At 42.2% G+C, this 18,462-nt stretch overlaps 1 protein-coding gene across 5 annotated transcripts in view; it reads left to right on the top strand.

Annotated features, from left to right (window-relative positions):
* The window catches only part of AGK (acylglycerol kinase), a 126,252-nt gene that overhangs the window by 18,580 nt on the left and 89,210 nt on the right, over window positions 1-18,462 (top strand). The gene's annotated exons all lie outside the window — the stretch shown is intronic.

Here is an 18,462-nt window from a genome sequence, read left to right as displayed (position 1 = left end):
CAGCCAGATGGATCTTGTTGCCACACAAACCTCATCCTGTCATTTCTGTCCTTAACATGGATTGCCCTTACTCCAAACTCTTGCATGTGGCCTGAGAAGCCCTGCCTGGTCTGGCTCTGGCCTGCCTCACCAGCCTCTTCTAGAACCTCTCTCCTTGTTCTCTGAGCTCCACCTTTCAGATCCTAAAATACACTGTGCTCCTCTCAACCTCAGGGCCTTTGCATACACTATTTCCTTCTGCCTGGCTAATGGCCACCAGTCCTCAGGTTCCCCTGTCTTGGTCTCCTCTTCTAATAAGGATGCTAATCATATTGGATTAGGACCCCATCCTTATGGCCTCATTTAGAGCTTTAATTACTTCTTCAAAGACCTGTTATGGACTAAATGTTAGTGTTCCCGCAAAATTCATATGTTGAATCTAATTCTCATTGTGATGGTATTTGGAGGTGAGGCCTTTGGGAGGTTATTAGGTCATGATGGTAGAGCCCTCATGAATGGCATTAGTGCCCTTATAAGAAGAGACCAGAGAGCTAGCTAGTTCTCTTTTTGCTGTGTGAGGATACAATGAGAAGTCGCCAGTTTGCAACTTGGAAGAGGGCTCTCATCAGAACCCAACTGTGCTGGCATCCTGATCTCAGACTTCCAGCCTCCAGAACTGTGAGAAATAAATTTCTGGTTGTTTATAAGCCACCCTGTCTATGGCATTTTATTATAGCAGCCTGAGCCAAGACAAGGCCCTGTCTCCAAATTCAGTCACTCTTGGGGTTAGGGTTTCAACATATGAATCTTGGGAAAACACAATTCAGTCCATAACAGTGCCAGATACTGAATATATTCCGATACACAAGACACAGAGGTCCCTGTCCTCAAGGAGCCCATAGTCTGGGCAGGAGGTGAACAGGTGGAACAGACTATAAATAAGAAAACTAAATGAATATATAATAACAAATTATAAGAAGTACTCAAAGGAAAAAGCAGGGTATGGTGAGAGAGAAGTGTGAGCACCTACTGTAGACTCAGGAGCTAGGAAGGGCCTCTTTGAGAAGATGTTTTTTTTTTTTTTTATAAATTTATTTATTTATTTATTTATTTTTGGCTGTGTTGGGTCCTCGTTTCTGTGCGAGGGCTTTCTCCAGTTGCGGCGAGCGGGGGCCACTCTTCATCGCGGTGCGCGGGCCTCTCACTGTCACGGCCTCTCCCATTGCGGAGCACAGGCTCCAGACGCGCAGGCTCAGTAGTTGTGGCTCATGGGCTTAGTTGCTCCATGGCATGTGGGATCTTCCCAGACCAGGGCTCGAACCCGTGTCCCCTGCATTGGCAGGCAGATTCTTAACCACTGCGCCACCAGGGAAGCCCCTGAGAAGATGTTTTGAAGTTAAGACCTAAAGGCTGAGAAGCAGCTAGCCATGTCAGTGTCTTCACGTATGCCGTTCCCTCCACCAGGGGCAGGCAATCAGGTGGGAAAGAGTTTAGCGTATTTGAGAAGAATGAAAGAGGCCAGGATGATTGAAATGCAGTGAGCGATGCAGAGAGGAACCTAGGTGAAGTTGGAAAAAGTAGGCAGGGGCAAGGTTTCACAGGGCCACGTGGCCCTAATAAGGATTTAGATTACAGTAAGGATATTAGGAAGATTTTTAAAGATTTTAACCAGAACAGCTATGACACAACTGTCACTATGTGAGAATGGACCCTATGGAGGCAACTGTGAAAGCAGGGTTTGCAATCAGGCTACTTTCAGTGAATCCCACGATGGGACTGTAATAGCTTAGATTAGCGTGGTGGCAACAGAGACGGGGAGAAACTGGTTAGAGAGGAAAATCCAGAGTTCAGTTTTGAAGATGCTTGTTTGAGATGTTTGTGAGACATTCAAGCAGATGTGTCTAGTGGTCAGTTATACAGGCTGGGAGTTGAAAGATGACGTGTAGGCTGGGGATATATGGAGTCTCCTCTGACCTCAGGGTTAAGGTGTAAAGTCAGCATGTAAAGCCAAAGTGTAAACAATTAGAAACTGCCTTTGAAAAACTCTACTGTCTCTTGAACCTGAGCCTTTGGAAGCCAGAAGCCGGGGTCCACTTCTTTTGCTCTTTGCACTGCGGCCCCTATTCGCATCCCCCTCACCCCCAGCAACATCTTCTCTGGGTTACTGGAAAGCAAAGTCTGGTTTGCGGAAATGGGAAAAATGGAGGAAGGAAGACTTTTTTCTTTGCCACGTGGGTAAAGTTGAAATCACTGTTCACGTAATACGGCTTTAGTGTATAAATTTGGGAATCATCAGCAACCGGATGGTTTTTAAAAATATGGAAATGAACAAGGTCACTCAGGGTGAGGGTGAAGCAGAATGGGGGCTGTATTCGTTTCCTAGGGCTGGCGTCACCAAGTACCACAAACTGGGAGCCTTAAAACAAGAGAAATTTATTCTTTCATAGTTCTGGAGACTAGAAGTCGGAGATCAGGGTGTTATCAGGGCTGTGCCCCCTCTGAAACCTGCAGGGCAGAATCCTTCTTCGCCTCTTCTAGCTTCTGGTGTTTGCTGGCAGTCCTCGGCATTCCTTGGCTTGGAGATGCATCCCTCTGATATCTGCCTCTGTCATCACAAGGCAACCTCCAGAGACTTCCCTGGTGGCACAGTGGTTAAGAATCCGCCTGCCAATGCAGGGGACACAGGTTGGAGCCCTGGTCCGGGAAGATCCCACATGCCACGGAGCAACTAAGCCCGTGCGCCACAAATACCGAGCCTGCGCTCTAGAGCCCGCGAGCCACAACTACTGAGCCCGTGTGCCACAACTACTGAAGCCCACGGCCCTAGAGCCCGTGCTCCGCAACAAGAGAAGCCACCGCAATGAGAAGCACGCGCACCGCAACAAAGAGTAGCCCCCACTCGCCGCAACTAGAGAAAGCCCACGGGCAGCAACGAAGACCCAATGCAGCCAAAAATAAATTTAAAAAAATAAACAAAAAAAACAAGGCACCCTCCACTCACATGTCTGTGTCTCCATGGGGCCCTCCATTTCCTGTGTATCTTTCTCTCCTCTTCTTTGAAGGACACCAGCCATACTAGATTAAGGGCCATTGCTATTCCAGTATGACCTCATCCTAACTAATTATATCTACAAAACCCCTGCTTCCAACCAAGCTTACATTCTGAGGTGCTGGAGGTTAGGATTTCAACACACCTTTTGGGGACACAACTCAATGCATAATAAGGGCCCTGGGACAAGCGCTGAGGAACAGGAACATCAGAGGTCAGGAGGGCTGGACAAGCGTGAAAAAATTAGCAGCGCGATACCTGTCTTTTCCACTGGGTCTGTGCTCCTGTTAACATGTCTGTCTTTCCCTTCAGAATGTGAGACCCAGAAAGACAGGGGCTGCCCCTCTCTTGCTCACCACGGTCCCCCAGCTGTGGGTCGAAAATGTTATTTTTATCGTGACTTCCTAAACCACAGTCTTCATTTCTTATAGGAAAATTAAAAATTTCCAGAGACATTTCACCAACGATCTCATAACTTTCCAAACTGGTCTTCCCCTTTCTGACCACATCTATATTTATTCAGGTTCCACTGGCATTCCTGAGGCTGGAGAGTATTTAGTGTGCCAGGGACGGTCACCACATAAGAATCACAAACATGATGCCTCCATTTTACCCTCTTTGCCCTGGTCATTTTACGGACATTCCCAATATACTTCAGTCCTTTTGAAAAGGTCTCTTTCCAGATTACATTCCTTAGTGCAATTGTTGTGAACCGCTCCACAACGTCAGGGTGCAAGATGGTCACACCTCTTTAATTCATTGCTCAAGTGTCTAAAGGACGACTTAGCTGAAAGCAGGTGACTCTCTTGGGAATTTTCACTCCCCTTCCAGGGATTCTGGAGGTTTATACAGTGTCCAAGAGGAGACAGTATGGTCTCCATACCCAAGAGGAGAGAAAAGTTATTTCATCTGATTTCTACTGCAGTTGAGTCTCATTACCACAAGGTGTCGCTGTTGAGGACTTGTTCTGAGCCATCTGACCGCGGATGCTGGTTTGCTCTGGACCAATCCTCCTAGAAGGCTCAGATCCCATCACAATCTGCTGTGGGTTCTTATGGAGAACAATCCCAAGTCCTCAGTGCTGTATTCTATAAAAGTGTCCCCAGCCTCTTATAGCTGGTCTCTCTGCTTTCATTCTTGCTCTAATGAATTATCCTAAAAGTGGAGAGGAAGCAAAGTTTCCAAGACTCTGGAGGAAAGAATTGGTGGTAGAGTTGGGCGAAAAAAGTATGTTAAAGATGCCCTTTTATTCATGAAACTTTTGCATTAAATTGTGTCAAATAGCCATAGAGTGAAGTCTTGAGTTATAATTTATGGTATATAACTCTATCAAATTGGGCTCACCCAGAACCTTGGGAGAAAAAAGAATAATCACTAGAGAGCATAGAGGACTATCACGAATTTCCCTGTTTGCAAGAGTCTAGAATAGAGAAACGAGCTCCGGATCTGGGATAAGAAGACCTGAGGTCCAGTCCTTGTTCTGCAGTATTTTAGCTACATGAACTTGAAAAGTCACTCAATTTCTTTGACCTTGATGCCCAAATCTGTAAACTCAGGACAATACCAGTCCTTTTCATCTTATGGTGCTCTTCTGAGAATCAAATGGATTGATTCGGAAACTGTAAAGCACTATATAAATATGAGGCCTTTCCCAGCAGATGTTTTAAAACAAATAATGGATTTTATTTTTTGAGCAGTTTTAGGTGTACAGAAAAATTGAGCAGAAAGTACAGAGTTCCCATAGGCCTCCCACTCCGCCTGCAGTTTCCACTATTATTAAATTCTTGCATCCATTTGTTACAATCGACGAGCCAATACTGGTACATTATTATGAACTAAATCCATAGTTTATATTAGGGTTCATTCTTTGTGTTGCACGTTCCATGGGCTTTGACATGTTTAATGACATATATCCAGTGTTGTACAGCATGGTTTCACTGCCCTACAAATCCCCTGTGCTCCCCCTGTTCATCTCCTGTCTCCCCAGAACCCTGGCAACCAGCGATCTTTTCACTGTCTCCGTAGCTTTGCCTTTCCAGATGTCATAGAGTTGGACTCATACAGTGTGTGGCCTTTCACATTGGCTTCTGTCACTTAGTAATATGTCTTTCAAGTTGCTCCGGGTCTTTTCCTTGAGAGCTCTTTTTCATGGTTGAAAAATATTCCATTACAAACGTATTCCCAGCAGACATTTTATTTAAAAAGAAAGACCAAAGACTGCATTGTATTAGAGTTAATTAAATATCAAGAGCTCCATGAAAGAGAAAAGGAAGGTGCAAAGGGCAGCTTGATGTAGAGGTGTGTGGGCAGAGAGGTTGCACTTCCCCTCTCGTGGCATTTCATGCAGGCGGTGTGTCTCAGAGGGGGCAGGGATTATGGGCTGCTTGTACATATAAGAACCTGGATATTGCTCTTCTTCTCCCTCCTGGAAACACAGCTCAACTGCCAGCAACTTGGTCCCCTAAGCGCAGGGCCTGATGCACATAGTACCTGGGCCTGATGCTGATGGTCAACTAAGAAAAAAAATGCTCAAGTCTTGTATCTCAAACCTGACACGTAAGAGCATGCAATAAATGCTTGAATGAATGGGTGAGGAAACACAGGGTAGGCCCCCAGACTTGGGGACTCAGGGAAGATGCAAGGAGGAGGCAGTAAGATCCAGTCATTAATGATCTTGTGATAAGGCCCGGGAGATATTACTGCCGAGACCAAGATCCCCTTTACAGACTGCTAAGCACTGCAGAGGGATTGTTTGTATCAGATTCAAGCCAGGACATCCCCAAGGTCTCTGACAATAAAGAAAATAGCAACCTGGGGCCAGCCAGTAGACCCAGAGGAAAGTTGTCGCTTGTGGACCTGTTTAGCCCCAATTCTCCTTCTCCAGCCAGATCTTCAGCTCCACCTAGTGGTGTGCCCTTCATGCTGGCTGTGCTACCAAAGCAACCCACCAGGGAGGGCTTCAGGCCCTGGCTTAAAGCTGGAAGGATTAAAACCTTCCTCTTAAGGTTCAGGATAAGAGACTATGTGGAAATAATGAATAAATGGAGAGCTTTAGAATTAACGTCAGAGAATCTTAGTCACAGAACTTAATCTCAGCAATTACATGCATACAGTTAGGAGCAGGGTTTTGTATTTGTGCTTATCTCTCTGCGGACAGTGAGGCCAAGATCAAAAGTTAAAGCTGTGCAAAGAAGTGCAGAACTGAGAAGTAGAAGAGAGAACCCGACCCAGCCCCTACCCCGAGGCAGAGCAAGTGTTATTTCCATTTCTCAATTAGAGCAGGTAAGGCTCCATTAAATGCCCAAGGTCAAATGGCCAACAAAGGAAGCAAGGACCCGGATTGGATGGAGTGATCTTTTCCTTTTGCTGTGCTGCTTCTTAGTGCCCCCTTTCTTTTGATATTTGTCTGGTTTTGCCACAGTTGCATTGATATTCTCCTACCAATCAGCTTGGTTCTATCCTATTCCAACAAACTGTATTCCTAAAGGCTTGGATCACTCTGTGCCTAATGCAGGAACTACAATTCCTGAGAATTTTTATAATGCAGATGGCAGGTTATTACATTTGTTATATGCATTAAATATCTTAACTATAGTGTCAACTCCTCTCTCCTTTGTCTATTATAATATTTAGGTCCATCTCTGTATGTAATATTTTTAACCTAATTAATGCAAATCACAGTGGATTTTTAAAATCTGCATTTTCTTTAAGAGCATGTCATTCATAGATTTAAAGTAACCACCCCCAATGACGTAAGTAAACAAAGGAGCTGGGTTTCCTATCTCAAAGTCTAGGAGTATTTCTACCACATGACTTGACTGCACCATACTTGAAGTCAAGAAGTCTTTTTTATTCCCAACTTAATAATACATAAAACCCTATATACTATATCACCCTTTTGGAAATTTGTATGTTCATTTGTATATCAAAGGTTCTATTGAATCTAATATAAATACACATGTTTAGCCTAGTGATTCCCAAGCTCGTGGAATCATTGTTTTGTTGTTGTTGTTGTTGTTGTTTGGTATGTGTGTATAACTGTTAACTTTCCTCTGACATAATACGCTATAAAACACACCATGAGAAATGCTGGTCTGGAAGATAACATGCTGGACAGTCTGATTGAAGAGACCCGGACTTGAGAGATGATTTTGAACTGAATGAGGATTCAATCTTTTGAAATAGTCCTTGGGCATAAAACAAAAACGGAAAAACAGCTCAGAGCATAAGTTTGCTTCAAAATTCTTACTTGTAACCTTCCTTGTTCAAGAAAGAATTAATATGGGAGAGCAGGATTTCAATGGTACAGTGATTGTCTCCGGGGGTCTCCCTGAAAATGTAAAATGTACCTATGGTATGGCATCTTCTCCCTTCCTTTCTTCGACATCTTTCATCTGTTTCTTGGATTGCTACTCACCCTAGCTCCCCGTCTTTTTCATCTCTCTCTCTCTTTTTTTTTTTTAACCTTTTATTTACTTATTTAGTTTCCAGCTTCATTGAGGCATAATTGACTGATAGTCCAGCGGCCTATTTTAACCTCTCCATCTCAGCATACAGCAGGTTTCAAAGTTACCACTCACACCTACTCTGGTTTCCTCAGTGCTTATCAGTTTGATGTTAGCAAAACAATCTGATCAAATTACTATTCATTATATAATCAGTTCTTAGTGCTTCAGAAGCATTGGTAATTGGAATAAATAATTCTGTAAGTGAAAAATTTCAATTAGCCTTGGAGAGATTTGGAGAAAAGAGTTGATGGATCCAAGCTGAATATTTAAAAAATGTATTTCTGTATATTCTATATTCTAGAAACAAATAGTTCTATATTGAAATTTAAACAGTACCATTTACAAGAGTACTAAAAACCTGAAAAACATAAGGATCTATTTAACGAAATGTGTCCAAGACATGTACAACTAAAACTTAAGAAACATTACTGAGATAAAGAACACCTAAATAAATGGAGAGAAATGCCATGTTCACGGATTGGAAGACTCAATATTGTAAAAAAGGTTGTCTCCTCAAATTGATCTACGTATGTCTTCATTGTGGCCATGACAGGAATGTATATATTTATCAAAAGTCACCAATCTGGGTGCATTTTATTGTATGTAAATTATATGTCAATAAAATTGATTTTAAAAATTGTCGTGGGGAATGCAAGATCAGGAAGGAGTAGGTTTGGGTATATCTCTGTGTTGAGGGGGACACATTTTGAGTAGGTTTATATGCTAAAGAGGGAAAGACAGTGGAGATGGAGGGAGAAATCGCTGGAGGGAGGGTTTGACTGATAAGGCAGTTTTCTCAAAGAGAGGGAGAAGGGGGTGCCTGGCAAAGTGCAGGTGGATGCATGAGCCTTACAGGGGAGGAGGGAGCGCTGTGTCCCACAGCCTGCAGTGGAGGAGGGTGGTGTGCATTTTCACCTTTGAGTCATGTTATGTGAGTAATTTTGTGCGTGGGAGGGCAGAAAGTTGAGGAAGTTCAGGGTTCATTCAACCCTATAATAGTGTTTATTTTATGACTATCTATATAAGGATAAGAGTATTCTATAGGAAAAAGAATAACATTGTCACCGTCCTTATGGAATTTAGAACATCATAGTTGGGGGAGGGGTCAGGCACTAATACAATTACAAACTTGTATTATATTACAGATACAATTGCAAAACATTCAGATTATTAATGAATTCCACGAAGGTTAAGGGAGCTCTGGGTGAGTGTAACAGGAGGAACCTACTTTAGATGAATGACCCAGGGAAGGTCTCTGGGGTGAAGTGACCATTGAGCTCAGAGGAGGAAGATGAATGGGAGTGGGTTAGGTGATGAGTGAATGGACCAGCCTTGGTGAAGACCTTGAAGTTGGAAAGATTTTGGTATATTTTGATATGGAAAAATAATTATGGGTGAATTTTAAAAGAATATAAAAAATGAAACCACAGAAAATTCCTAGGAAATAAATACAGGTGAATTTCTGATGATTTGATAAAAGGCTCTCCAGTAGTATGACTGAGATTCAACTACATACCATACAAGAGGTTTTTTGTTGTTTGTTTGTTTTTTTAAATGTAAAACATATCATAAACCAAGTACAAAGGCAAATAAACCATGAAGGTATTTGGAACAAATAAATCAAAGGATTACGACTCTTAATCCACAAAGAGCATGTATCAGATTGATGAGAAAACCACCAAAATATCAACAGGATCCAGTTACTATAATATCATCCTTCTAAAATGATTTACTACTTTCATCATTTAGATAAGGTTATAGAATTTTAGAGGCAAAAATAAACATAAAAAGCAAGTTGAGAAAATATGATAAAAATACAAGTAAAAGACAAGCAAATATTTTATGGAAGAGAAAATTAAAATGGCTAAATAGATGAAAAAGCATTTTTACTCATAATCAAATGTAAGTTGAAAAAACGAAATACCATCTTGCCAGCAATTAAATAAGTAGAAATTGGGGGAAAAAAAGTTACTTACTGCTGGTGAGAAGGCTATCCTATACAGATGGTGAGAATGTTAAATTGGTTATAAGCTTTTAATAAAACAGTTTGGGAATATGCATCTGAAACCTTAGATTTTTTTTTTCCCTGATTCCAGTTTTTAAAGTTAACCCTAAGGATATAATCCTAAACGACTTCAAAGATCTTCAATTTTTTTTTTTTAGTTAAAATCTTAAAGCCCAATCTTTCAACAATGAAGGGATAAACAACAATGTATCCAAATGTTGAAATACTATGTATTAATTAAAAAGAGTTTAAAAAAATATTATGTGGGCATCCCTGGTTGCACAGTGGTTAAGAATCCGCCTGCCAGTGCAGGGGACACGGGTTTGAGCCCTGGTCTGGGAAGATCCCACATGCCACGGAGCAACTAAGCCCGTGTGCCACAACTACTGAGCCTGCGCTCTAGAGCCCGCGAGCCACAACTACTGAGCCTGTGTGCCACAACTACTGATGCCCGCATGCCTAGAGCCCGTGCTCCACAACGAGAGAAGCCACAGCAATAAGAAGCCCGCGCGCCACAACAAAGAGTAGCCCCCGCTCGCCGCAACTAGAGAAAGCCTGCGCGCAGCAACGAAGACCCAACGCAGCCAAAAATAAATAAATGAATAAATAAATTAAAAAATATATATATTATGATCTGTGGTCACCTGCAACCATGCGGCCACTGAAGGCAAGAGACTTTTACTGCCACACTACCCTAAAAAATATCGTATTGGCTGGTCCACTACCTTAACGCTATCACAGCGAAGGAAGCGCACTGTGTACTGCATCCTCCACCAAAAGAAGGCACCCATTTTTGAGGCAACAACTGTGAGATGCACGTGTGCTACAGTGACCCATTTCACAGGTGGGCGAAAATCTGTCAGGTCTGAGTGGGCTTGGAGCAGGAGACGTTTCCTCTGCTGACGGCTACAATTGATTTTGTCCTTCAGCCCTTAAGATCTAACAGATCTAACCATGTTCCTGGTGTCTGGGGGCAGATCAGGATGTGGAATGGAGCGTATAGCAAGACCCTGTGGATTCGCAGATTTGGTTTTATTTTCCCTGCCTGTCATGCCTTGCCAGAGCCACCAACTGGGGACGCACCAGGGGCCTTATGAATGATCGCGGTATCTTGCACAGCATTGCTTCACACCAAGGAACCCAAGTTAGGTAAAGGGCCATGAGCATCACTACTCAAGACAGTATGGTATTGGCAAAAGAACAGACAAGTAGATCAATGGAACAAGATAGAGGGCCCAGAAATAGACCCTCATAATTAGAGTGAACTGATCTTTGACAAAGGAACAAAGACAGTACAATGAAACAGAGATAGTCTCTTCAACAAATAGTGCTGGAAAAATTGAAAATCCACTTACAAAAAAAAAAAATTAGACACCTTACACTAATCACAAAAATTAACTCAAAATGGATCATAGACCTAAATGTAAAATAAAACTCTATAAAATTTCTGGAAGATAGCATAAGGAGGAAACCTAGATGACCTTGGGTGTGGTGATGCCTTCTTAGACACCACACCAGACATGACCCATGAAAGAAAAAAATGATAAACTGGGCTTCACTGAGATGAAAAACTTCTGCTTTGCAAAAGATAATATCGAGAGAATTAGAAGACAAGCCATAAACTGGGAGGAAATACTTACAAAAGACACATCTGGTAAGGGACTGCTCTCGAAAATATACAAAGAACTCTTAAAACTCAACAATAAGGAAACAAACAACCTGATTTTAAAATGGACCAAAAACTTTAACAGACGCTTCACCAAAAGTGATATACAGTTGGCAAATTAAAAAACATATGAAAATCTACTCCACATAATATTATCAGGGAAATGCAAATTCAAGCAACAAGGTGATACCACTACAAGCCTGTTAGAATGGCCAAAATCTGGAACACTGACGTGAAATGCTAGTGAGGATGTGGAACAGCAGGAACTCTCATTCATTGCTGATGGGAAGGCAGAACGGTACGTCCACTTTGGACGACAGTTTGGTGGTTTCTAACAAAACTAAACATACTCTTACCATATGATCCAGCAATCACACTTCTTGGTATTTACCCAAAGGAGTTGAAAACTTATGTCCACACAGAAACCTACACATGGATGTGTATAGCAGCTTTATTCATAACTGCCACAGCTTGGAAGCACCCAAATGACCTTTAGTCGGTGAATGGGTAGATAAACTGTGGTCCATCCAGACAATGGAATATTATTCAGGGCTAAAAAGAAATGAGCTATCAAGCAATGAAAAGACATGGAGGAAACTTAAATGCATATTACAAAGTGAAAGAAGCCAATCTGAAAAGGCTGCATACTATATGATTCTAATTATGTGACAATCTGGAAAAGCAAAACTATGGAGATAGTAAAAAGATCAGTGCTTGCTGGGGTGGGGGTTGGGAGAGAGAGAAATAGAAAGCACAGTGAGCACAGTGGTTTTTTTAGGGCATTGAAATTACCCTGTATAATATTATAATGATGGATATATGTCATTATACTTTTGTCTAAACCCATAGAACATTTAAGACCAAGAGTAAACCCTAAGGTAAACTATGGACTTCGGGTGATTATGATGTGTCCATGTAAGCTCATCTTTAGTTAAAAAAAAAAAAAAAAGGCACCATTCTGGTGACTGATGGGATAATGGGGGTAGGCTATGCAAGTGTAGGGGCAGGGGGATATATGGGAAATCTCTGTACCTTCCTCTCAATTTTGTGATAAACCTAAAACTGCTCTAAAAAATAGAATCTTTAAAAGAACACCTTCTTAAAATTCATTATAGATAGAATTTCCTCCTTTTTGTTTCAGAATACTTAGAAACTGGGTTACTCTGGGAGACTGGGTTTTGCAAAACAATATTGGAGAACTTGCTTGATACAATCAATGTGAACCCTATCTTTGTCCCTTTTCATGCCTATGTTAAACAGCCAACTGGAAAGTGCCAGCCAGGGCCCAGATGTCGTCAGGAGGAGGAGGTGGCAAAGGACAAGGAGACACATTAACAAAAGATGTCACTTTCAGGAAAAGGGAGGGCCCATATCGATCATGGGTGAGAATGGGCTTTGCAGAGGGTTCTTATAAAATTCCATGTTAAATGTGGAAGATATTCTCTCTCCTAGCAACCTGCTGGTTTCTTGAAAGGCCTCATTTACATGTTTCCAATCTGTTAGTTACTACTAACAGTGGATATTAAAGGTCACAACAAAGAAGAGATTTTAAGCCTAAATACCACAAGATCTCCATTTCATACTTTTCTTATTGGAAACAAAGTAGTCTAAAGAAGAACCTGTGTGCATAAAATATGTAAACAAACCAAAATGAATGTTAAAGGAATTCGTACATAATTTTCTATGGTAAAAGTTCTGGTGGAGGAACATCTATTCCCATAAGAAGCAGATTCCATCTGAGATGCCTCATGTAAGGCTATTTGCGGTGATATGAACGTTATACCAATTTTTCTGAACACTTAACTCTATTTTAATGTTAATGAATCTATAGCAAATGAGCATGGCCCAGGTCCAGGGTCCAGGGGAATTGTTGGAGAATGATTTTAGGAACAATATAAGGTTAAACATACCAATTGATGTCAACTAGCTCCTTTCTGTTTTCATCTGTTTTTCCCATAAAATTTCAACATCATCTTTTTAAAAACATTGTCCTCACTGTGTCTCCTACCCACCAAGAGCCTATGGCTTGTGCTTTATCAAGTCAGTGCTCTTGGCTTCAAGGAGCAGAAAACCCTGGCTCTAACTGGCTTAGACCATAATGGAATTTATTATTTCACATTATGGGATGTCCAAGTTTGAGCAAACTCCAGGCATAGTCCAACCATTTGCCTCAACGATGTCAGCAAGGACCCAAGTTCTTTCCATCTCTTCCTGCTCATCCTCTGTGAGCTGGCTTCGCCCAAGGGCTGGCTCCCTTCCTGGCTGAACAATAGTTGTAGCAGCTTCAGGTATTATGTACACATATGACCCTATCTATGGGAAAAAGTGGGACCATCCCTTTCATTTTTTTCAACAGCATTATTGAGGTGTAATTCACATACCTTACAACTCTTTCATCTAGAGTTTATAATTCAGTAGTTTTTAGTATATTCATAGAATTGTGCAACTCTCACCACAACCAATTTTAGAACGTTTCATTCCCCCAAAAAGAAATCTCATACCCATTAGCAATCATTTCCTATTTTTCCCCCAACCATCCCCAACCCCAGCCTCAGGCAACCTCTAATCCACTTTCCATCTCTATGTATTTGGCAATTCTGAATGTTTCATATAAGTGGACTCATACAATATGTGGTCTTTTGTGACTGGCTTATTTCACCTAGCATAATGTTTAAGGGTCATCACCATATCTTTCTTGAATGTCCCCTTTTAAGGAGAATGAAATCTTTCCTGAGATCTCTCAGCAGACTCCCCCTAAGACTCTCTGGTTTAAATTGAGTTACATGATCAATTCCTAACCCAAGCACTGGCAGTGGAAGACGAATTACTATGAGGACCTTAAACTGATGTAAACTAACTCCCAACAACAGGGATGGGGTTACCTAGTCACCTGCAAAGTTGTCACAGGCAGGCAGGGACTGTGAAGGTGAGAGGTGTATACCTGAGCAAAATTTGGTTCCTTTTAGGAAAGAAGAATGGGGGAAATGGATGATGGATAAAGAAAGAAAGTGTATACTACACTTAGTACAACATAATTACAAGTGGAGCCAAGAATCAGGGGTGAAATAGGCTACACTTATCTTGGGTTTATTTATTCTATTGGTCTTCCTTTCTTTCTGGCTTTTTGTTCTGCATCTGTAAGTTTCCGACTGTAGGACACTATGAAGGTTCTATTGCTGTAGGTTTACCATGGCCACTGCCTCAAGTGACTCGATATACCATCCCTGCAGTAGATCCTACCATCAGGCTTAGCTAAGCTGACCAAGTTCTGGAGCTTCAGGGAAGTGGCAAAAGCAGGGAGAAGTAAGTGAGAGGTGAGAGCCACACAGCACCCTCTCTAGGGTAATCAACAGCCACCTTTGCTGTTCTAGGTTTATGTGGTTGATGTATATAACTGGGAAGGAGGTTGCAATTATGAGAGTATTAGATATACGCATATGCATGTATATCTGTATATGTATATCTTGTCAGTGAGCATAAAATTAAAATGTGGGGCTACCTTAAACCTTGAGTCTCTCTCCCTTGGTTTAGTCTCACATTCTCTCACTCTTCCACATTAGGGAGCAATCTGACTGGCGACTTAAGCAGTTCTTAAATCCCCAGTGATCCGTGAGTGATCATGGCACTTCTATCTTCCTGTTTACTCTTACACTACTTCTAAACAGAGGTTGTTTCCCTTCAACATTCTTTTTGTTTTTTAAAATTAATTAATTAATTAATTAATTTTTGGCTGTGTTGGGTCTTTGTTGCTGCGCGCGGGCTTTCTCTAGTTGCAGCGAGCAGGGGCTACTCTTCTTGCGGTGCACGGGCTTCTCATTGCAGTGGCTTCTCTTGTTGCGGAGCACGGGCTCTAGGTGCGCGGGCTTCAGTAGTTGTGGCTCATGGGCTCTAGAGCACAGGCTCAGTAGTTGTGGCGCACGGGCTTTGCTGCTCCGCGGCATGTGTGATCTTCCCAGATCAGGGCTTGAACCCGTGTCCCCTGCATTGGCAGGCAGATTCTTAACCACTGTGCCACCAGGGAAGCCCCCCTTCAATATTCTTAATAACAGATTTTGAGCCAAGAGAAAGTCACCTCAGGATTGGTTCTGGACTAATGGGAAGCTACTAGGTTTCCAGATGGTCTGTCATCATGTTAGGAAAATACTACAGATTTTTAAAAATTTTATTTTATTTGGAGGTATAGTTGATTAACAGTGTTGTTAGTTTCAGGTGTACAGCAAAGTGATTCAGTTATACATATACTTGTACCTATTCTTTTTCAAATTCTTTTCCCATTTAGGTTATTACAGAGTACTGAGCAGAGTTCCCTCTGCTATACAGTAGGTCCTTGTTGGTTATCTTCTTTAAATATAGCAGTGTGTGCATGCCAATCCCAAACTCCCTAACTATCCCTCCCCCTGCACCCTTCCCCCCCCCGCCCCCGTAACCATAAATTCATTCTCTGTTTTGTAAATAAGTTCATTTGTATCATTTTTTTGGATTCCACATATAAGTGATATCATGTGATATTTGTCTTTCTCTGTCTGACTTACTTCACTTAGTATGATCTCCAGGTCCATCCATGTTGCTGCAAATGGCATTATTTCATTCTTTTCTATGGCTGAGTAATATTCCATTGTATATATTGTATGTACCATATCTTCTTTATCCATTCATCCGTCGATGGACATTTAGGTTGCTTCCATGTCTTGGCTATTGTAAACAGTGCTGCAATGAACATTGGGGTGCATGTATCCTTTCGAACCATGTTTTCCTCTGGATATATGCCCAGGAGTGAGATTACTGGACCATGTGATAGCTCTATTTTTAGTTTCTTAAATATTACAGATACTGAGACGTAAGTAAGACTCTTCCAATACTAGGGGCTATTGGCTATCTGTCAGCACATTCTTCTAATGCCCTCAGGGAAACATGACTTCATTTTATAGGCAACTGAGTTCACAGTTTCATTGTGTAGCTTATTTCAACATGTAGCCAGTACCATGTGTGGCAATGTGTTGTGTGAAAGAGACACAAATCCCTATCTTTGACGGTGCAGAATGTTCTCCAAAGATCCCAGGCAAGAGTTGGAGACCAAGGAAACTTCCAAATGACTACTGGGAATTAATTTTCTGCTGCTTAGGAACCTCACTTAACTGTCAGCAATGCTGAACAAAGAACATGGGAAAGGGAGAGCATGAGCCATGCCCGTGTCTCTGGCTGTGCACCTCTGGATAGCTCTTTGGCCTCATCTAAGACATGAATGTGCCAGTGAACCTCAGGGATGCTGCCCAAGGGGCCGCTGCAGGCATCTAAGGGCTGTGGTGTCAGACCTGAGTCTTCTTCTCTGGAACTAGAGATGCTCATCATGGACCAGCAGAGGAAAATTTCCAGGACTCTCCCTAACTGTGAGAGAGGACCAGGCTCCAGTCTTTGACTAACAGAAGGTCTTGGGGCTGCCTAAGCCAGAGTGTCAGATTTCTGCTGGGCTGCAGGAAACCATTCAAGGCTGGCTAGCAATTGAGCCTGATTATTTTGGGATCTGTGTACATCCTAGTAAAATAGAGTTTGGAAGAGAGTAGAGTTGGTGTAGGTCTCCAAAAACTCCAACTTCTACATCTACCTAGAGGAGTGCATACAGGGATTCCTTCATTATCTCTGATGTCCCCCATTTGTCCTATAAAAATACATGGTTAATGGCTGAAGTGAATGATGCAGACTAAAAACATTACCCTTGTTCGAGAAAGGGGTAGATCAACAAGAGTGTAGCTCTCAGGAAAGGCTGCAGGAAGGATGTGATTTGGATGAGCAGAGAGAAGGAAAGGGGGCACTACAGGTTTGCTCTGGGGTTGGGTGAGGGATTGCACAAATGGCCCTAAACAGACAGAATGTCAGACAGAAAAATAATTTAGTTTTAATTTTGATGCACTGAAAGTATTGAAATATCAACCTGTCCAGGTTGGATTCTCCAGGGAGCATATTCTATGACAGTGTGTATTAATTTCCTATTTGCTGCTGTAACAAATTACCACAAACTTAGTAGCTTAAAACAACACACATTTCTTATCCTACAGTTCTGAAGGTCAGAAACCTAAAATGGGTCTGTAGGGCTGTGTGCTCTCTGGCTGTAAAGGAGAACTTATTTTCTTACTTTTTCCAGACTCTGGAGACTGCCTACATTCCTTGTCTTGTGACCCCTTCTTCCACCTTCAAAGCCAGCAGAGCAACATCTTCTCTCTCTCTGATCTCTGGTCTCCTTCTTATAAAGATCCTTGGGATTACACTGGGTCCACCTGGATAATGCAGGATACTCTTCCTATCTCAAGATCCTTAACTTAAACATGTCTATAGAGTATTCATAGGTTCTGGGGTTGGACATGGACATTTTGGGGGGGGTTATTACGCTGTCTGGCATACAGTGTTTAGCGTTCAGAATCAACACCTGCAAAAAGGGAGAGAAGGAAGCAGGATGGAGTAGAGGGAGAAGCTGAGCTATGATGCAGCCTGACAGCCGCAGCTGACCCCATGAGGAGCTCTGGGGCTAGGATAACTGGTCAGAGGTGTCTTATTTGGGTCTAAAGTGACAAAGCTGTTGTACTTTCTCCTGGATCAGGTCATTAGCTGTGGGTCACTTCCAGAAGGGCGTGACACCGGTCAAGATGGCTCGCTGCATGGAGGCTGCCCCGGCAGGGGCTGTCTGTCACAGTGCTCCGGGCAGCTGGGACGGCAGGTCTTTCCTTGAAGGCGGATCCAGGTGGCGCATCTCCATGTCCACTGCTCAGCCCTGGTCATGATACCTGAAAAGAGCCTCTGAGAGGTTTCCATGTTTTAGTGTCATTTGTGGCCTTACAGACTACACGTGTAGGATGTGGCTTCCACTCTATCCCCCCACAGGATGGGGGTGGGGTTAACTTCTGTAAACACGGATAATCTTTTTTTCTTTTTTTTCCAATTTCTGATCTTTTTTTTTTTTTTTCACTTTTTTTTGGGGGGGAGGAATATAGTTGCTTTACAATGTTGTGTTAGTTTCTGCTGTATAGCAAAGTGAATCAGCTATACGTATACATATATCCCCTCTTTTTTGGATTTCCTTCCCATTCAGGTCACCACAGAGCATTGAGTAGAGTTCCCTGTGATCTACAGTAGGTTCTCATTAGTTATCTTTTTTATGCATAGTAGTGTATATATGTCAATCCCAATCTCCCAATTCATCCCACCTCCCCCTTCCCCCCGGGCATCCGTCCATCCGTTTTCTACATCTGAAACAGGGATAATC

This window comes from Balaenoptera ricei, chromosome 9 (genome assembly GCF_028023285.1).
Source record: "Balaenoptera ricei isolate mBalRic1 chromosome 9, mBalRic1.hap2, whole genome shotgun sequence".
Taxonomy (NCBI): domain Eukaryota; kingdom Metazoa; phylum Chordata; class Mammalia; order Artiodactyla; family Balaenopteridae; genus Balaenoptera; species Balaenoptera ricei.
The sequence above is the reverse complement of the archived record's forward strand: the minus strand, read 5'-3'. Positions and strand labels throughout refer to the sequence as shown.